This window comes from Zea mays, chromosome 7, assembly GCF_902167145.1.
Source record: "Zea mays cultivar B73 chromosome 7, Zm-B73-REFERENCE-NAM-5.0, whole genome shotgun sequence".
Taxonomy (NCBI): domain Eukaryota; kingdom Viridiplantae; phylum Streptophyta; class Magnoliopsida; order Poales; family Poaceae; genus Zea; species Zea mays.
The window spans coordinates 3,858,897-3,882,063 of NC_050102.1; the positions used below are offsets into that span (position 1 = coordinate 3,858,897).

Below are 23,167 nucleotides of genomic sequence, written 5' to 3' on the forward strand. Positions count from 1 at the left end.
GTTTATACTAAACAATTATTAATAAAAGAATATTTCAGATAATATTAACCATGTTGGTATTTATTTATAAAAGCGCAAGTTGAAAATCCTAAATTAGATTTAATTGGAATGCTAATTTAATAATCATTGGTCAAACAAATATTTAAATAATTAATTAAAATATGTAATAGCAGAAAAATAATATTTCTAATATGTAGACGACTTTAATATAAATCTAACGTGATTTGATTGGAGCGAATCGTATACGTGGAGCGGTGATAGAAGCGTGCTCAATTCAGGTATGAGAGTACGTAGTAGAGTGGCAATATTTTACTCTTTACAAGCAAGCAAGCATTTAGTAGTCGTCTCCATTATCCAAACATGTGTTTCCATTCCTTTTAGTTTTTGCAATATATGTACGACACGATCGATGTTAAGCATTGCCAAAACACTATAGAAACAGGTCATCAGGTGGTGCTCTGCTCTCAAGGGTGGTCAAATTCTTCATCAGGGTTATTAAAACCTCACCTGTTTTGAAGCCCTGCCCGCGCTTCACGGGTACGGCGCTCCGGCTATGGTGACACGCGTAAAGGTCCGGACGCGAACTCATCCTCAAACTGAGCTTTGGATATCGCCATGTCCGGCTCCCATACCCCCACGTCGTGTCCAGCTCCCATCCCTCCCACATCATCCCTGTCTCCTCACCTCGCGCTCGTCGCTCGTGCTCGACTCGCTCCACCAGCCCGCCTTGCCGTGGGGCACGACCTTCCACCACCACCCCTTCGCCGCCGACCACGCGCTTAGAGACGTCTAGGTCGTCAGTGTTGGCGACCTGCTCCTCTGACACCTGTGGCTCCGGCGACCTGCTCTTCTACAACCGCAGCCACCACACCTTCTGCCTCCCCCCAATCGCCACCGAGGTGCCCATCCAGTCGCCTCCCCATCCGGCCACGCCACCATGTTGTCAACGGCCGCGTGCCTCGTAGCTCGACGCCTCCTTAGCCTTACCTCTGCATCTGCATCGAAAGCCATCAGCCTCTCGCTTGCTTCGTTTCTACTCTGGCCTCTTCTCTGCCCAACTCATACCCCCACCATTCCCCCAAACTCTATTCCAGGATTAGCAGCTTTCGACGCTCTAAACATGGTCCACCATAGTTCCGTCTCTAGACTCCTTGTTGTTCCTAGGCACAAGAGTCTATGCAAGCTTTCTGATGTGCCCTTTTTAATGGCACATACAAACCTATACTTATTTGTTTACATATGCTTTGCATACTGAGGATGTGGATGATCCACATGTAATTAGTTTTTGTTATCGAGTATCTAAACTGAACATTCTGTATCTCTTTTTCTTCATGATAAATTGTAAATTTGTATGCCATACATCTTTGTATTTTTTTTATTTTTTAGCATCAATATGAATTTACGATGGTTTGTTGTTTTGTGTTCACTTATACAGGTGGAACAATTGCACTAGATTTTTAAGCTTTGTGGACCACCATCAGAGGAGTTTTGGCCTAATTTCAAGTTATCCCAAGATAGATCATTGGAAGCCTTGAAGCAAAGTATTGTCTTAAACTTTAGGGTCATGAGGATGGCCAACTTCTGTAACGGGTAGCCTCCTAATTATCTAAGGTGAATTATGAGGACCAAGGCCTCATTATGATTCGTAAATAAAAAAATAGGTGTGCACCCTATTTCTGCTTGCAATTAGCATTTTGATATAGCTATAGGTTTGTAATACCCAAGTTTTATGTTGTGACCTTTCATTGTTATTGATTCGTTGGGTTATTTGTTTTGTAAAATTTGGGACAACGTTCTGTTTGTTGTGTTTACCTCTTAGACACCTAACAATGTGTTTTTCTAGCTTTGCAACTTTCTCACCATTCTTGAATTTATTCTGAAACACTATATTTTGATGACAGATTTACAATAAGTGAAAGACAGTGGATTGAAGCACATGTTGAGAATGCTAAATAGCAGGTTATAGTGTTATACTCTATATTGAAAGCACAACTGTCATCTGACGAGGCTCATACACATACGGGTATCCATTCTCTTAGGTAAATGTTATGCTATGTTTATTGATCCCGACTCATCAGTTTTCCTGCTTTGTACCATATAAATAGATTATATACTTATATGCATAACTGCGAATAAATTCCTAGAGCAGAAACAAAGATTTATTTAATTATCTTATAAGCCCTCATGTATCTGTGGCATTTGCCTTTAGGGAAGTTGTTGGAGAGCATAATGATACAAACCAAATCTCCTTGAAGTTCCTTAAAGAAGGCAGTGTGCAGTCCTCTCCAAATGAATTTTTATCAAGTGATGTTGGTCCTCTTCTCAAAATGATGTGTCATTTATATTAGTTTACTCCAGGCTTGCTGCACACTAAATTTTCATGTGTGTTACAACTTCATTCCTCACAATGCTTTATTGTGTTCAATGCAATAAGGATATCGGTAACTCTTGTTGCTTTTCTACTAGAACATGTCTTTGAATTGATCAATAGAGTTATCTTATGCATATTTTCTGTAGTTTTTATTTACCTGGAATACGTAAGAGGGTCAAATCTCCAAGGAACTAGATATAAAATCTCCATGCCGCTTATCAGTCATCCTTTGAATTTCTGAAGTATTAGTTTTTAGGTGTAAAATCGTTATGCTGCAGATTATCAGACCTATTGATTTTGTGTAGATTAGGAAGGACGCAGGTAGTAAAACGATACTAATTTAGTGTGCTAATTAGATTAAGGAACCCAAAATTCCAATCCAACACCCTAATTTCGCTTTTCTAAATTCATTTTATTGTTGAATATGTTTGCTTGTACCAATTCTAGGAACGGTCATGGTTGGGCACCGGAGAACCAGAACAGTCCCTTTGGAAGGAAAAGAGAGAACCAGAACAACATTTATGAAGCATGACAAGTTGTCTGATTCTAATTATTAAAGATTTTGCAGTTTTCATTTATCGAAGCCTCAATCGACTGGCACACCAGCTATCAAGGCCATTGAAATGTCTTTCTGTATTACAAAAGTTGATAAGAAGGCCAGCAGGCAACCAAGAAGGGGTGACTGAGCAGCCAGCGATTCAAAGTACGACTTCTACTCTTTGAGAAACCCCATGTGCTTTATTTCTTTTTCTCTGCAAAAGCTTGCCCTTGCGTCCTATTTTTCTATTGCTTCCACTATAGTGTTTATTATTGCTTGCATTTTAGCTATCTGTAGCATATTGTGATCATGTGTGGGAGACAAATTTGACACATCATTTTTACAGCCTTTGTGACAGGTGCTATTTAGAATGGTAGACCCATATTGTCTGGTTGTTTCCTCATAGAGGATAAATATTTGCATCAGACTAACATATAAATAGGACGACATGGATTTTTTCAATACAAAAAATATATGTTGTATTGTTCTTTGCAAACGTTGTAACCATCAAACTATATTGGTGCATTTATGCTCATTTCCGTTGCCTTCAAATAATCAGGTCCCTTCTGTGGAAGTCGTAAATGTGCCCAAACACAGGAAGCAGCTTGACCGTGGGCAAGAAGTTAAAATGTCAAAGTTTCAGGTTTGTAATCTACACACATGTGCTGCTTTCATTGGAAATCGTGCTCCTTATAACTTATCTATATTTTGCATTTTTCGTAATGGAAACAAAGTCTGGCCTTGGCCTCAAACGAGGTTACAACCAAATATCTATATTTTGCATGAAGTGAAGACTTATGCTCTGAGAGCGCTACTGAAAGCTCTCTTGTGGTTTTGGTGTTTAGATGACAACCCAATTAAAGGACTAACAAGTGTGCTAAGTGTTGAACATGTGCTTAATGCAAAGCTAATAGGGTTCAACACAAGTGAACAAGTGTGATGGTCCAAAGACTAGATTATCTATAGATAATGGACATCACAAGTAAGATGGACATTGCTTAAGTGAGACTCGATGAGCGTAACTTAGAGACAACCGATCAAGCCAAGGATGGAGGCAAGAAGAGCTTCGAGGTATCGAGTGCACAGGAGAAGGTCAAGGAGACCAGGAACCCAAAGCCAGGGGTGAAAAAGAAGACTTGCAAAGTCAAGGTTGATCGAGTTAAGAAGAGTTATGGTGCATCAAGGATTACTACATAAGGACATGACTTACAACCAATGAGGTAACATCTACAGTTATGTGGTGTAAGTCATAAGGCTCAAGATCAAGCTCAAGAAGTGAACAAGGTCACTAGAAGGAGGAGCAGTGTCAAAACCAGAACTGGAAGCCGCCCAAAAGAGCTAAGTTCATCTTGATCTTTAGTTTGGGTTGTTACTATGTTTGGATATATTCTATGTGACCTTTGCAGGGTGTTGGAGCTCAGATATGTCAATCTAGATCAAGTCAAGTTGACTTGATAGTTTAGAGTCCAACACATGTTATTGTGATTAACACATGAGAGATGCAAATAAAAGAATCAATGTATGACTCTAGCCTTAGTGAATTGTTTTATGGTACTAACATATTCCTCTAAGTGCTAGGAACGTTGATAAAAGAACTGAGAATGGATTGAAGATGGTTGGCCAAAACCAGCCAGGTTGTTGCAGCCTGCGGTGCACCGGACTGTCCGGTGGTGCACCGGACAGTGTCCGGTGCACAAGCTGGTCCACCAGCAAACCTGCTGCTCTCGGGAATTGGCGAGGGCGTCGTGGCTAAAATTCACCGGACTGTTCGGTGGTGCACCGGACTGTCCGGTGAGCCATCAGTGCCCGCGGCCAACGGTCGGCAGCGTGATCAACGGGCGACACGTGGTCCGAGCCAACGGTCACTTGGTCGCACCGGACTGTCCGGTGTGCAACAGACAGTGTCTGGTGTGCCAAGGGGACCGAAGGTCCAACGGTTGGCTTCGCCAGAAAAGGAAGGAGATCGAGCACCGGACAAGCACTGTTCATGTCAAGTGGTGCACCGGATAGTCCGGTGCACCCGCAACCAAGAAAGGCTGGGAGCTTCCAAATGAAGCTCCAACGGCTCCTAGGCCCTTTGGGACTATAAAAGGGACCCCTAGGCGCCTCCAACAAGTACATAAGAGCAGCCAACAAGTCCATACATCATTTGGATCAATTCTTTCTCTCTCTCTCTCTTGTGTATCTCTCTAGTTTGTGTAGAGGCAAAGTTATAAGCCTTTAGAGAGAGGGGAAGTGCTGCTGAGAGCTAGAGCAAAATCTTGAACGCATTGTTACTCTGCCAGAGTGCTGTCGAGAAGATTGTAAGCAGCCACGGCATTGTTGTAACTGATATCAACATAGTAGAAGGCTGTATCTATCGCACTGACAGATCTGAGCAAACAGAGGAAGGAGTTGAAATAGACTCCAAGCCAAGGTGTGGCTAATTCCAACAAGGACTAGGCAAGCATTTCAGGCTTGGCCGAACCTCAAGATAAATCCCTATGTGTGTGTGCTCTGCTCTATGCTATGTGTTGTTTCTCTGTCTTATTTGCTGTTTATACTTGCACTTCAATATTTATATGTGGTTCAAGCTGTCTTTAAAGTGCAGGGTATTTTAAGACAGGAACTTCTATTCCGCTGCAACCTACTCGAAGGGTCTTTCATTCCACTGCGATTCAACCTTCGAGTAGAGTAAGATTTCCAGTTTTAAAGCGATAATTATTATCCGCCTATTCACCCCGCTCTAGGCGACATCCAGATCCTGTTCTCGGGCATAGGGAACTTTCAGCTACTGATTATTTTGCTATCCATAATCGTTGTTGTTGGTCTGTACCTGTTGTGGAAAGGTATATTCTGGCTTTTTGACTGGATGAACAAAATGGAAGAGCCGATGGCAAGACAAAGGCATCCGAGGGGTGCAATGTTGTAAAAAAGATAAAGGAGTTACTTTGAGCCTAATAATAGGTATTGACATATGGATTAATTAATAGTCGTTAGGGAATCAGTTCTACAGTATCATAAACATGTCGCCGTTTTCTTTCTCGCTTTTCTCACTATAAATTAGCATTTGTATGCGTAATGTACAGTTGTATTTTCATTTTGCTACTCTGATAACTGTATACATTTATTGTGCAGAACTGCAAAAGCTTGATATCAAGCAAGGCCTGGCAGTTGGAGAGTGCTCATGCTTTTAACTTCTTCCCTAACACAGATAGGTCACTGTTCCTGCTTCTTTGACTAAAATGTACCAAGTCATATTTGACTTGAAAGTATCACAACATCTTGCTGCAACAATTATCATTATACATTTCTTCAAGTTATGTTGCAAGAATAAAAATTAGCTTCAGCTTCAAAATTACTATGCTTGTCTTAGTTGTCAGCTGTTTTGTGTCTACATACTTGAATTTTTTATGGTAAAATTAAGCATTCCTTTGCGTTGTACTCTGAATTTTTTAAAAGAGCTTTGCTATTGGTTTATACTGAACCAGTCTATTTTATAGTGTGCACTGTCTACTTTGAATCACACTAAATGAAGTTTGTTAATGTATTTGACTAATGGAGGTAGGGCGCCGTGAAGCGCGCCTCTTTTTTCTAGTATATTATATTGGCCATCTTGTTGTTGCATGGCCGATATTTTTGGTGTTGCTTTAGTTTGAATAAGAGATCCAGGTAAAGATTTTGGATAGATCTTTGCATTGCATGCCGACGTTTTGTTAGTCGCAGATAAAACTCCCCTCTGTAGATAAATGCCTTGAACACACATTCCCTTTATTTATTATTAATCATCACCAGGAGACGTAAAAGAACACCATATAAGCATATATATATACTAGGAACGTGCCCGTGCGATGCCATGGAACACAAATTGCGACCCTCCAATGGACTTAGGGCCCTGGCGACGGGCAGGTTGAGTACAATAGTGACGGCAAAATATGTGATTATTAAACATAGATACAGAACGATATAAATATGTCTACCCAAATTGATCCCTACAGTATATATATATATATATATATATATATATATATATATATATATATATATATATATATATATATATATATATATATATATATAATACCTTTCGGAACAATTACAGTTGCCACCGATTTTTTTCGTGTTAGCAACTACTACTCCTGACTACTTAGCACTATCGCAGTTCGCTTTATCCCCTTTCCCACTTTTTTGAGAGACTATCTCTAGCAGACCATTTATCTTGCTCCCTATCCTACTATCTATTTTAAACTTAACTATACAAACAATACAATATACAGTAGAAAAACAATACTTAATAGCGAGTGTTACAATCTTGTACTAATTTAGTGGACTTCAATTAGTAAGTACCATCAGTCATATTGACGTTAAAAAAATAGTAACATCCATCTTCTATCTTTGAACATGGTCATATTTCGAGGAACATCCACATCCTAGAGTGACACTGAATTGTTAGTTTGTTGCCATCCATCTAGATTAGTCAGAAAATCAACTGTAGAATGTGAAGAATTGCCCAAATATGTAGTAGCAGAAGCAAGTTAGGATTAATTATTATGTACAGAAGCAGCTCAAAAATTAAGTTGTTTCTCCACACGAAATCATGCACAAGCACAAGCTTGATTATTTCTGTACGTAGATCTAAGCGGTGAAGCAATGGCGCACGAGGCACTGAAAAATTCGCACAAGAGATTACGATGACACCTCTACCTGATCGTCCGGAGGCTCCATGAACACCACGGGCCCGACCAGCGCGAGCGTGTTGGTGTGCGTGATGTACTCCACAGCGCCCCAATCCTTGGCGGTCGACTGATCTGGCACCGGCAGGACGGCCTCACGCCGGCGCCGTGTCACCGTCTCGAATGCCACCACTCTCCAACCGGACAGCAGCACCACCTCCACATCGGCGCCCTGGAACGGCAACAGCCTCACGTCGTCTCTCGGCACCCGTACCCTGCTCCTGCTGTACCTGTTGGCCACAGCAATGACAGCACCCGCGTGGTCCAACTCTGCCTGACCCACCGCCTCCTTGTTGTCGTCCTCGGAGTCGGATAGCTCGAAAGTGGTCTCCGGTTGCCAAGGCCGCTGCAGTATCTCGCAGACGGAGACCGAGGTGGCCAGCTCCCAGCCACCGCGCCTGTCGTTGAGGCGGAACACCAGGACGTCGCCGCCGTCGCGCACGGCGCAGTGCAGTCTGCCCGCGGCGGAGCCGATCTCCCACCGGGCGCTGTCCCCGGGGCACAACGAGAGGTCGACGCGGCTCGCGACAGAGTTGTACCCGACGGTGGTACCGATGTCCGTCCGCCACCAGGCTGTCCCGTCAGCCACGACGCCCGAGGCGGGGACGAGCCCCGGCGGGCGCGACCGCGTTGGCGACCCGCCACGCGCCGATCCCCGACGTGAACACCGCGAAGCAGTAGATGTCGGACCCTTGCGCCGACTCGAAGGCGCAGACGAGCGTGTAGTCGCCGCGAAAGTTGTAGACGCCAGCATCGAAGAGCACGACGACCGCGGGGTGCGGCCAGGTGATCTGGCACGGTGGGCATGGGACACCGTGTTAGGCCCCCATCGCCGGGTTGCACACGAAGTAGGCGTCGTTGGCCGGGGAGAAGCAGCATGCGAGGCCGTGTGAGGACGACAGCTCGGCGGGCGGCGATGAGGCCGAGAGGAAGGCCAGCGCCGGGGACGACACGGTGTCACGGCGTCGAGCGTGAGGAAGCCCGCGGACGCGAAGAAGAAGCCCGAGGCCCTGCGCGGGGTGGCGGCGTGCGCGATGGCGAAGAGCGGCGACGCGAGCGCCCACACCCACGACGGGTGCACGAGGCGGAGGCGCGCCGCGGCAGCCGATGGGAGTGCACAAGCGCGTGGTCGCGGAGCACGGTGCCCAGCGGCGCCCTGATGGTGCGCTCGATCGCGTCCCGCTGCAGCCGCATGGCAGGGAAGGGGGCGGCTGCGCGCAATGTGGGGATGGAAGCGGCTGCGGGAGCGGGAGCGGGAGCGGATGCGGCGCGACTCGCGAGCGAGGATGGAATCGCAATCAGACGGTGGGGATGGACGCAATCGGACGGTCGGGATTGTGGCGAGGGCACGGTTGTGTCTGGTCTACACTATCGTCTTATAAAGTAGTATATATATATAGGCTGATGGCAATGGAAGCCCTGGGCTTCAGATAGGTGCGGGGAGCCCCGGCCAGGTTACGTAGACGAGCCGAGCCGAGCCTGGTCGCACCGAATGGGTCGATCCAGGTGGCCCGCATTTCTGCACTGCATTTACACAAGTATAATAGTTAGTACAAAAATGCGTAACCAAACGTGGGCCATTTGTCCGAACGTGGGCCGGTGACGTGTAACCCAAAAATTGGGGAAGCGCATTTAAACAGACAATTACGACATCATAAATCTATGTATAAATTGCATAAATGGCTGTTACGCCCACGATCAGCGCGCCCACGATCCTAGAATTCAGCGGATAAAGGATATGCGCCGTGAATATCGCGTCCACGATAATGGATATGCGCATGGTCAAGAGGAAATATTCATAGGCTTCCAAAAAAGGTAGACAGTACAAATCATTTGTTAGGGCGTGGCTGGCTGAAGGGCGTAATCTGATCTAGAAGATGGCGGCGCCATGGGGTAATGAGTCAATCAGTGAGTATACGACGCCGACATCAGTTCATCAAACAAATCCATGCTTGGATATCGTAACAATGGTGCAGGAAGAACAACAAGGAGGGAACCAGTTTACCTCAGATGCAAGTGCGCATATGCAAACAACTATTGTTGTAGAGGCAATTACTCCACCAGCAGCTTTGAGGGCCCCGGGGGTTGATGATCAGACCACATTTGAGGCATCGAGGATGACAGTAAATCAAGGAGGACAGCACCTTAATACTATGCGTACTATTGGTGAGCATGAACAGGACACACCAGTGATTCTGCAAAGACATGTAAGTACTATTTAACTGATTTGGATTTTCAGTATTGTAGGTTAAATTGTATACGATAGAATGCAGCTAGATGGTGTGAAAAATGTTATATTGTGCATACGATGTAAAATTATGTAGGACACAATACATGATACAAGTTATGGAATATATGAACATACATATATATTTTATTTTTTGCACAGGAAGTTACAATTGATCCGAGGTTGGTACCTAAAGTTGGTATGACATTCAGTGATGTGGATGAAGCATATAAATTTTATAGTAGGTATGCGTATGAAGTTGGATTTCCATTGAAAGTATAGGGAACGGAAAAATTGTAAGTGGTTGAATTGCTCGATGGAAGGCAAGAGTGCAGTAAGGGGAATATCAAACCCAAAAGTACGTAATACCAGCTCGAAGCGGACACAATGTAAGGCCGGTATGAAACTTAAAAACATTTATGATGATGCAAAAGAGACAGTTATATTAGTGCGTATTGATCTGTTGCACTTGGATCATAATCATGAATTTTTTAAGAAGGATACCGAAAAGAATCAATTACAATGCAACAAGACGCATGATCCTGAATACATGGAGTTCATAAGTTCAATGCAGGAGAGTCGAATCCCGCAACATTGTATTATGGATTATGTATCAGAATTGCACGGTGGTCGTGAGAGTGTGCCTGTAACAGCACATGACATGTATAACCTGTAAGTTTATAATATGTTTAGATTGTTATTCAGAATTGAAATTTACAAAATGTTGGTTTCGCCTAATGCTAAATGTTGACAATAATTTCAGGAAAAGGCAAAGCAACGAGAAAGAAATGCAAATGATGTGGCAAAGCTACTATCTTTTTTTGCATCATGCAAAAAGGATAATCCACAATTTTTCTCTAACTTCCAATTGGATAAAGAAGGAAAGATTTTGAGCATATTTTGGTCACATGCAAGCCAGCAAGGGGATTACATGGATTTTGGTGATGCAGTTACATTTGACACAACACATAAGACTAATCTATATGAAAAACCACTAGGTATGTTTGTTGGTTCAAATCACCACCTCCATTGCACTATATTTGCTTTCGCATTGTTGGGGGATGAAACTGTTGATACATTTGAATGGGAATTCAACGCCTTCAAAACATGCATGGGAACCGAAGGGCCACGAGTGATGCTGACAGGTACGACTGATAATAATGAAGGAAATGTATATACATAAAATATGTCTTAAATTTGATCTTATTTTCTTTATAACATGGAATAAGATTCGTACAATTTTGTCATATATGATTGCAGATCAAGATCCTGCAATGCCAGTAGCACTCGAGAGGGTTTTCCCACAAACAATACATCGATTGTGTCTATGGCATGTGCAAAATAGGTATATGCCTTTTCTAAACGAGTTGTATGCAAGGTTTGAGGAAATGGACTTTAAGACACGGTTCCAATCTATAATACATCATCCTTTGACTGAGTTGGAGTTTGAGACTGCATGGTCAATGCTACTTGAAGATTTCCATCTGCACGATAACATTACTCTCAATAAGATGTATGGAATACGTAAGGATTGGGTGCCTGCTTTTTTCAAGAATCATTATTATGGTCTAATGTTGTCTACACAGCGTAGTGAAAGCATGAACAGGCTTGTGAAAAGTGCACATGTCGATGCAAACACTCCGCTTCATCAATTCGCCAAGCAAATGATGAAGCTTCTACACAGTAGAAACATGAAAGAGTCAAAAGAAGCAGTGGGAAGTATGGTGAGGATAAATTGTTATGTTGTATATTTATACCTTAATATAAGTGTCATCTAATTTGCATTATATATGCCACAGGGTCAAAAGGAAACGAACACGCTATATATGTTTGAGATAAGGGTTGCAAGAGCATACATAAGGGCTGTGATGAATAAATTCCAGGAATCTTTGAAATATGCAACTGCATTCAAGATAATGCATGACGAAGAAGGGGGTGCAAATGATTGGGTAGTGCAACATACAACAAGATCGAATAAAATTGTGTGGGGACAACACCAATTGAAAGTGATAGCTGATGAAGATGCAGGAAAGTATACTTGTGAATGCAAACATTGGGAACATACAGGTATGGAGTACTAAATAGTAAATATATACATTGAAAACATATATACAAAATTCTTATGATCGTTATTGTTTTTATAGGGCTATTCTGTGTACATGTACTACGCGCGTTTATGCATCTTCAGATTGAAAGGATACCGAAGGAATACATATTACAAAGATACACCTACTCTGCAAGGCAAGATGTTCCGTTTTCAAGAGATGATAGGAATTTGAAGGGGAAGGATGGAGAAACAAAATCATATAGACAGAAGATGTTGCTAAAAAAGGCAATGAAAGTAGTGCATCATGCTAGTTTATCCAAAGCATGAAATGATAGAGCCCTAGCAGTAATGGATGAGCTTCTCGAGGTACTTTCGCGTTTGGAAACAGATATAGAAGTTGAGGAGACATGTGGAACTAGTGGAGGAGATGGTATACAGGTATGTAATGTTTTAATATGTATTTTGTAACATATTATTCATCATAATATATTGATGAGGTATGAAACAATAAAATCTCAGGACGATGATGAAGACAATAGAGACATCGAAAAGGATGGTGAATTCGATGAAAGGAATAAGAAGGTTTTGATCATATTGTTGTGAATGATTATTTGTAAATGATGTATACTGAGCTTTCAACCAATTTTTCAGGAAATTCAAGACGTATCTAATATACTTGAATGGGGTGTGGACAATGTTCAAATACCTATACCGATACGTCCATTAGAAGAGGTAATATCTTTAACAACTATATTGATTTGCGGTTATACATATAAATGATTTATAGGTTTGAGTTATTGGCTTATGATTGAGCTTAAAATGTGTTGGCAGGTACAGGTTAATTTGCAGGATCACGCAAATATGAATGAGAGTGGTGACAATGAACAAAATGATCATGCCAGAAAGGTAATAATGGTATTATACTGAATGTTGGACTGCATAATATTATATGCTAAGAAATATTTACTTTTGAATTGCAGAAACTGGATTTTGCAGTCGATGGGATAAGCTTGGCAAGACCAAATAACTCAAAACTCAAAGGAAGAACAATAAAGGGGAGTGAACAAAAGGTTATTAAATTGGGAGCAAAAGGTACAAAGAAAATGACCAGGAAATGCCAGAAGTGTGGAATTGCTGATGGTCACAACAGTAGGACATGTTTGTCAATGGAGGAAAATAGATTACGGTTGGCTAGCCTTGCTGGACGTAAGAGAGGACGACCTCCTGGATCTAGGAACAAGGGTGGAAGTAAAGCTCCTGATTGGAATGAGACAACAACATCAAAAAAACACGCAATTGATTTCGATAGCAGTGAGTCAGACAGTGATTAGTCTGTTATATGTGATACGAATAATTTGTTTTTTTGCAATAAACATTGCATGAGTGACAAATGATTTATATACAGGTGGCTGTTGAAATCTAATAAATATAGCGTATATTGCTTAATAATGTTGCATAATTGGAAGTAGAAAACATCGTATATAACCTGTATGATGATTGTATAATACGTAAACTATATGACCAGTAATTAGTCTGTTGATTTTGATAGCAGTGAGTCAGGCAGTGAGTAGTCTGTTGTATGTGATACGAATAATCTGTTTTTTGCAATAAAAATTGCATGAGTGACAAATGATTTATATACAGATGGTTGTTGAAATCTAATAAATATAGCGTATATTGCTCACTAATGTAGCATAATTTGAAGTAGGAAACATCGAATATAACCTGTATTATAATCGTATAATACGTAAATTATATGAACAGTAATGTGGTGGATGCGCAATATGATTCGAGAATAACAGTATAACAAATAGTATAAAAATGATAGGGATACCAATAAGTTTATATACATATTAACCAAAAAAGTATAAACTTAAATGAACTGATCGTAATATTAAGAAATGAGGTATTCATATAAGATCTTCATAACATATAAAAAGATCATATTTAAGCCCACATAAGTGAAAACATCTGATGTTCACATCGTCGCAGCATAACCATAAGTATCCAACCAACTAATGTTCACAGAAAGTACCTGTGTAACAACCTAAGACAAAGTAGCATAACAATTGTTCTAAAACAACACATATAAGGAAGCTTCCTAACATTGTTAACTAACAATCATGGCCAAAATACCACAGTACGATACATTGCTCACACCATTGCTTAGTTCTGACACATAGTTAACTACTTGCGCGCAAACATAAATCTCTGGATATCTAATGGAAGTGGCAGCGCCTTGTTCATGCGATGGAATGTGAGTTGATGAAGGGCATGAGCACGTAGGTCTCGGGAATTGTCCTGCAATAAAAGCATAGCATGCATTATATACGTATATAGCTAACATGTACAATGATGGCAACCGGAATGTAAAAGAGTTAGCATAATCACTTACTGGTTGATTGAAAGAAGTTATGACACCTGCAATGTGATCATAAAACTTCATGTAACTCATTACAAAAAAGTCACAGTCGTTTGACCCTGTTCTCATTGTTGGGCAATTAGATGGCATATCCATTGGAAAATTACCAAATTTAGGGAAGGCTGCATTGGGGCAAACATGTTGTAACGCTTTGCTCAGCCTACTCATTATAACCCTAGCCCATGGGAATTTCCTTCCACCTAAATAGATTGGGTCATAATGGTAGTCCTTCCATGTGGTGCCACCAAGTTCTATACCATACGGATTCGAATCTAAAATGTGTATACACCGATGGTGTAGGTTGATTACATACAGTGTCCAATGTCCCCTACTAAGCATAGGTAACAATATCTGTTGATGAGAAAAGTAAAAATAGGTTACATGTTGTTGTTACAATGTCATGATGATTAAAAGGTACAGTTAATATGCTAATGAACCTAGGAACAAAATGTTACTGAGGCTTACCGACTTGCATTTATCCAGATTTACCAAAGGAGGCAATGTGTTGTGCAAGCAATTCTGTAACACAATTTGATCAAACGGCTGAGGATTCTTGCTATGACGTTCCTGCTCTTCAAAATTTAACAGAGCCTAAAAAACCAAAAATAGAGTGTGTAAGTATATTCTGTGTATAGTTACAATAACTGTGAAGAAGAACCTACCCCAACATTGACATCAAGTACTAATCTGTTAGATGTCATAGTTCGACGATGATTTTTGGAATCATCATGAACACACTCAATGAAACACTGCATGAAGACATTCTCAAGACATTTGCCCTCTGCGAAGGATTCATAAATATCGATATAGTTTGCACTATATTCACCGTAATCTATGACAACCCTGTATGATGAACATAGTTATATATTCATATTGCATAAATGAACCAAACTTATAAATACAGTATTTGTAATTTGTGTAACATGTACCTGCTTTGGTCAATGTCCTTGGAACAGAGTAAATCCCATAGAGAACGAACGCACTCAAGCTCTATAAGGAGTGGATCAGTTCCAGAAATTGTTGTCCCTTTCAGTGTATCATCCTGAGATGGAACCTGGTTATAAGTGTTTGAACATTAAAAAAATTAGTTTAATGGCATAAAATGCATTATGTAATATGTATGTTATTATACTGACATGAGGAGTTGGGGTCTGATCAAAAACTGGCCCACTGTCATTGTGTTCCATTTCCTCTGTTGCCATTTCACCTCTCTACACAAAGGTATATGATTAGTATAATTATGTAGTATGTATCGTAAAATGGAATTATAACATGAGACATGAACTGCTAACAAACATTTTTTTGCGGTGTCACGTCAAATTTCGGCAAGCGGGTGCGAGCTGGTGTGGTTTGAGGTGTGATATTTGTGTTCCTCAAAATGTTGTTTCGAACATCAAAACAGAAATTATGTTGACAAAAAAGTGTGGTTCGTATACTGCTAAAAAGTAATATGCAAACAATGTACGTATGATGAGTAAAAAAGGTATTGGAGTTGGATATATTACCTGTTGACCTGTAACAACATCCGATTCGTCGGGACAAGTCTCCAGCACTCTACGGATATGCTGTTGTCTTTCATGAATTTCTTCAAACTGAGTACCTGTTGCCTATTCCATTTGTTCCATAAATATTCATAAACTATGTATATAATACATCATAAACTTGCCTCGGATTGGCGATCGAGCTTAGGTCCAACTGAATAGCATGTCTCGGTCGAGCTTCGGAACTAAAAATAAAATTAAAGTGAATGTGCGTAACCAACTGTGTAAATGTGCGTAACCAACTGTGTAAATATGAATAACTTACTTCACAATGTCCAAAAGGTTCAGCCCCATGGCGTACCTTCCTCTTGTCAACTTTGGTCAAAGCTTTTATGGTATTCTTATCAAAGAATTTAATGCGAGGTGTGCCAATCTTATTTTTTGGGGCAGCGGTTGCATGCAGGTGATCCAAGTAATACAACTACATAAAAGAATTACAGTGTTCAATAGCTATGTAAGTAAACGTAACCAACATCATAAAACATGTTACATAATTACCCACAGTGAGCAACCAAAAATGCAATAAATGTACATAAGGATAAACACTATACTTACAAGGACAACAATGGAGCATCCGTATATAGTCGTGGAGACATTTGTGGTGATTCGGTTGTGCCACTTCTTCGCAGCTTCACAGAGATCATTAAAAATCAACTGGCACCAGTCGGTCTCATGGAAACGGTGCATTTCTTCTGTCAGAAGCACCTCATGATATGTTATGCCCCAGCTAGCAGTTGGAAACAACAGACGGTTGAATAAAATGAGGAAGAAACATCTGATTGTAAGGTCATCATCCTCGCCTTTCCTTAAACGATCCTGTAGAAATGTCACATTGAACTCGTCTTTAGCCAAACCAAGCTCTGCCCTCAAGTTGCTTGCTGCAACTGCTTCGTCAATCCCCAATGGTTTACCACCGCCATGATTTGGTACACCAAGGATAAGATGAACAATGTCCTTTGTGATCTTTAGTTCCTTTCCTGGACCAGGACGAATTGTCATGTCCTTGGGGTCCAGCTTGTCCATCAACCATTGAAGGTGTGATCTACTACACAGCGCATCTACTGTCATATCAAGAATGTTAGAGAAACCTTTACGTCTTATAGCCTCACGTTGTCTTTCATTCAAAATGTTAATGCTTGCAATGACATCTTGAGGGTTGCACCTCACATTGAGCCTCTGTGACACAATATAAAACATGAAATAATTTTGTTATTATCAAAAAAAAAAAATTCAGAACCTTACAAATATGAAATTGTTTGTTGGGTATGCATAACACTAACCTGTCGGGGTAGCTCCTCATGTTTAATCCTCTTTGTCACAACTTTTCTTAAAACTCTTGTATGGCTTTCAGAAACATAACGCTTCTTCAGAGCTGGCATGAAGTCATCGTCATCAGAATCAAGTTGTACTGTTTCATTGATTAAATTTTGACTGTCAACATTTGGAGGATTTGCAACTTCTGGACTTGGATTAGACTGTTCTGCAGACGGAATGTCAACACTGAAACACTCCTGGCTTGACTGAATTGTTATACGTTTGGGGTTATTTGGAGGACGGTCCACGTGCTTCATTTTTTTTAAATTAAAAGCTGCATACATAATACACAATATTATAAAAATTAAACTGTTGGATATGCATATGTATTTATTGTGTGGTATGATTGAATCAATGAACCTATTTGTTTTAAATACCAAGCATAAAAGCACTCTGTATAAATTTTGCATGGCAATAATAATGTCTCAATAAACATCTGAATATACTGTTCTCTATTTACATTTGCATACATATACTGACCTGTTCAATCATAAGGAAAAACTGAATATGTTTCAATAAAAACAGACCTTGCTGTAACCAATAATGTATTAGCTATAATCATCTGAAATACATAAATGTATGCACTAAACATATATGAAATTTTATATAGATAATATACCCTATGAAAAACAACTAGTTGACTGCTCATTTACTAAACACAATTGCATACATATTCTGACCTGATCTACAATCATAAAAATCTGAATATGTTGCATAAAGTTGCATACAGTTGCATACATGAAACACAGTTGCATATAGTTGCATACAGTTGCATACATGAAACACACATTGCATAAAGTTGTATACATGAAAAAAACACAGCTGCATACAGTTACATACATGAAAAACAACTAGTTGCATACATGTTCTGTCCTGTTATACAATCATAAAAATCTCAATATGTTTCAAAAAAAGAAAGCTTGCAGTGAAACATTAATGTATTAACTATAGACTAATGAATACATAAATGATTGCATATCACTAACCAGATAATAAATTCTGAATAAAAAAATATACTCTACCAAAAACAACTAATTGACTGCTTCTTTACAACAATCACTTGCATACATGTTCTGCCCTATTTTATAATCATAACAAACTGAATATGTTTGAGCAAAACAAAACTTGCTATAAACAAGCTGTATTAACTGTGAACTAGTGTAATAAATAATGTATGTTTTATAATAATAAAAAACTGGATATGATTCAATAAAACAATACATGCTGTGAACAGTAATGTATTAACTATAAAATAATGGAATAAATAAATGTATGCAGTCACAAAAACAACTAGCTGGCCACTCAATTACCAATTGAACATCATCTATGAAAAAAAACTTTAACTGATATGCATAAATATGTATTCTAATGTGCGTAACCAACTGTGTAAATGTGTGTAACCAACTGTGTAAATGTGCGTAAATGTATTAAATCAACTGCATAAATATTTTTCACCCTCGCTGTAATCCTTACAATGCAGTATGAACAAAAAACAACACATTTGTTGACGGTCGAAGTCGATCCAATGAAATGCGCGCGAGCTAGGGTTGGGAAGAACACACTGTAGATGGTTGGGGATGGGCTACCAGTTGGAGCGGTACCCGTTGACGGCGGCGAATGTGGAAGATGGCAGAGAAGGTGGAAGCAGTCGGGTCGGCGGAGAGCGAGGAAGCAGACGCGTCAGCGGAGAAACAGGGGTTTTCTCCGGTCTGGACTCCCGTCTCCTGACGCAGCGGCGGGAATATTGGAGCGCGGATTGGAGACACCGAGGAGGCGCCGCTCAACCGCCGATTGCGACTGGATCGACAGCGAGCGGCAAGGGGAGCGGAGTCGGCGGGGATGGTTGAGTCGGCGGAGATTCCTGGAGTCGCGCGGCGAGGTTGGGGTTTTGCGGTTATGGAAACTGAGACCGGGAGAAAAGGAGCTGGTGGAGCACGTACGTCAGTATATATATGGAATCTGAAAAGTCGATCGGCTGTGAATGCACGTGCGTTCATATTTGGCTGGGGTTTCCTTTAGCTAAATAGAGCCCAGGGCTCTAAATACATATAGTATATATATATATATAGTTTATATATTAAGAGCCCTGGGCTTCCAATAACAGAGGAAGCCCAGGCTAGTCAATATGCTCATTTGGGTTGAATCACCGGGTCAACAGTTCCCAGTTACGGCGCCGTTACACCGTTTCCTCCGTCAGCCACGTATCCCATGTTTCCGGTTTCTAAAACTGTCTTCGCGCAATCAACTCAGACAAACCCGCGCCAATAGGAAGAAAACCCCAGTCGCCGCGCCGTCTTTCCTTGCGTCTGAGGCGACTCGCCAGGCGATTTCCGCCGCTCCAATCCAGCTAACCTCCTTCAATCTCCGAGCATTGGAGCCCGATTCAAGAGTCAATGCTTTCTGAGAAGTTCCAGGTAATCCAACTTGAAATACATCGAGTTTGCCGTCGATTTTTGAAGCATTTTTTGTCCATTGAAGTGGATTTGATTGTAACCCTTATTCTTCAGCTAAATGTGTGATTTGTATCCGTTTATACATCTCTCTAATCGGGTCATTGCAACGCTCATTGCATCTCTCTTTTGTTTAGGAGACCCGATCTTAGAGCATCTGCATTTCTTCCAGATCCACTGTATCGCTTGTCATTCATAGACCTAGACAAAGGCTGTGGATCAGGTATTTATTGATGAGTTTGCAGAGAGTACCTTTACACAACCTTAGTAACACATATATGCTTATTGTATTTGATATATATACATATCGTCAATACTGTTTATGCACATTTACTTGAATCATTTTTTTACACATCTGTTTTATTATATATATAATATACTTACTGGATTTGATATATATACATATCGTCAGTACTGTGTATGCTCATTTGTACATATGTTTATGAACATTGCGCGATATAAATAGCATATTTGCATTGTTCTATTTACTTGAATCAGTAGTTTACACTCCTGTTTATTATATATAAATACATACAGATACTGTTATCTATGCAAAAGTTATTTAAATATTCAGGTTTGAATATCAGGTAAATGTGTATATTACTATGAACCAGTTATTAAAATATGTTGTATAGTTAGTTGATGCAAAAAAGGCACTTATTTTATCATGCTCCAGTTGCAATTATATGAAACATTAAATCAATCTTTATGTTTGTATATAACCATTGTTCATTAAATGTTTGTCATATAAATGGAAAAGGTAGTTTAAGTTATGTAACTCCATTTAGTATTATGTAGTATGCATTGTAGATAGTTATAGTAAAAATTAGATTTTTTTGACATATTAACATGCATACATCATTGTATTTAAAAACAACTTTTTTTCAACAGATTTTATCAGTGTTTAATCATGAGATCTGTTGATCGCCCTCCAACTAATCCAAAAAGACTAACCATTGTGTCAAGTCAGGAGGTTTTTTCAGTTGACATTTCCAGACGAACTCGATCTAGCAGCTCAAGTCATCAGGATGATAACCCACATAATCAGAAGCAGACTGAGCCACAACCAGCACCAGTTCATCGTTTTCGCAGAAAGGTCCTAGCTTGTCGTGTTAAAAGAAATCCTCCTGCTCCATCCACACTGTCCGATGACGATTTCATAGATGTTCCATCTTTGAAGTGCCAATTCAGACCAGCCTCACCTTCCCCTTCAGAAAAAACAGTTCTAAGAAGATAAAAGTCCCTTCCCCACAAGTTCCGACTGTGAAAAGCAGTCCAAAGTCTAATATCATTACAAAAAATGCTCTCCTAAACAGAAGACTCCTAGAAAATCCCAGGTATTATGTATATATTTCTGTTTATTTATGTGTTAATTTTGGTGCCCAATCAATTTTGTATTTTACCCCACGTTACATTTATGTATATTATTATCTCAAAGTATGTTGTTTATTTTTTTAGCGTTGTAGACTAGTTATTACAAGTCTCTAATAAATATCACTTGTATGTAGATATAGTATCCTTAGTTATAACAATATATATACTTTGTGTATTAATGCATATTCATTTATGCTTTCAGAAATTGAATATCCGCTGCATTCCTTATGATGTTATTGTCTCATCTTGGATAATGAGCGATCGGCAGCGCGATGCTGTCGCAAGGTTGGGATTTTCTAGTATATTTGATTTGCGAACTGATGCCTTAGAGATGTCACACCCGGCTTTAAGGAACAAAGCCAGGTGCATCTCATACATGCGCCAAGAAGACAACATATATAATAACAGAGTGTATAGAGATAAATGTCACAATAATCAGAGTACTTATTACATAGCGGAAGACTTATTACAAAATAAAAGAATAAATATAAAACGAACTAAGGATCGTCGGCGCCAATGTCAACTGAGAAACGCCACCTAGATCAGATCATACTCCTCGCCTTGTGGCTCCTCCTAAACTACCAGTTCTTCTCCTGTGGGGGGGTGTGAGACAGCAAGGGTGAGCTCACACATGATCATAGCTCAACAAGTTGTGGGGAACCAGTGGACATAAACTCACAAAGGTGTGAGTTCATGTGATGTGTAAGGCTAATCAATGATAGGGGTTAAAGCTGAGCATTGCTTTTAAGTTGTTGGTCAAACTTTTATTAGCAGTTACTAAGTGTAAGTAAATACCAAACCATAAGTAAAGTAATAGAACAAAATTAATAATAAACCCATGCAATGCAAATGACAAAATTGAGTTTAAGTTCCATAATTTAAAAATCAGAGAGTCCTGAGCTGCTCATGACCGTGAGCTCGGCTAGTATACCAGTTTTACACTCTGCAGAGGTTGTACCCTTTACCCACAAGTCATGTTACCCATCTACCAAGGGATCGCGACTTCCCATACACCTCTATCGAGGAGGCGAGGCAGGGTAACACTACGAGGCCTTTACAAAGTTCCACTAGCTTCAGAAAACCCGCTACAGTTTATATGAAGTTCCAATGCAGGGTTCTTGTCTGACCACCATCGCTGCAAAATCAACCAAGGACCTCCCTACACTGACCACTCCCCTACTGCCCTTGCCCCTTTCGGGTAAGGTAGTCTTCCACTAGCTTTCCTAATTAGTCAGCCAAGGGCGTCCCATTAAACCCTTGTGGTGGCACGTGTTACTCAAGTTAAGCTCTATGTTCCAATTAACATTAATGATCTCAACATGAACATAAATAGAATAACAAAAAGAATTGGAACATAGAGGTAATAAATGATTATCCCGAAACCATATAAAGCAATAGCAAACTACCCAAGTGATTCAGGGGTAAACAAGGTAATAAGATAAACAATCTAGGGTGACCTATTGGGTCCCATCAAAATTAACCTATGCATGGATAAGTGATATTAAAGAACATTATTAGGTAAAAAGTGGTCAAGGGCACAACTTGCCTTCAATGAGCTCCTGCTCAGCTACTTCAACCTGCTGCTCACCAGGATCCTCGGTCACGGGCTCTTCTACTCGCCACAATACAAACAAGCACAGTGCATATAGAGAAATTAACATTACACCAAACATATAAACAAAATACACAGTAATAATCTACACATTAAAATAAAATTCTAGGAACAGGAATCATAATTTTTGGAGTTATAGATTTTAAGTTATGAATTTTCAAAGGTTTTATCTGTTTAAAATAAGATTAAATGAGATATTAATTTCTTATTGTTTCCATGACAAAACAGAGGCTCTAAGTGATAGATAATAAAATTACAAAATTTTAGGAACTGGAATGGATTAATTTGGAGTTAGTATGAATTTTCTATGAATTTATAAAGTTCTAGTAATTATTTTCATGTTAGAAATCCATTTTCTTTTCATTTATTCGATTTAAACCAGTACTGGACTGGGCCTCATTTACCAGAAAGGTCAGGAGCGCCAGGGTAAAATTTCCAAGACACAGGGAACAGGCCCTGTGGATGGCGGGTTAATTCCTAAGTAGTTCATGGGATCATATGAAAAATGAACCAGCGAAGAGGTATCGCCAGATCTCGGCCGCTCGATCAACTACGTACG

At 40.1% G+C, this 23,167-nt stretch overlaps 1 pseudogene; it reads right to left on the minus strand.

Moving 5' to 3' along the window:
• Nucleotides 1-7,574: 7,574 nt before the first annotated feature.
• LOC103633662 (uncharacterized) lies at nucleotides 7,575-8,815 on the minus strand (annotated as a pseudogene).
• Between the last annotated feature and the right edge of the window lie 14,352 nt (nucleotides 8,816-23,167).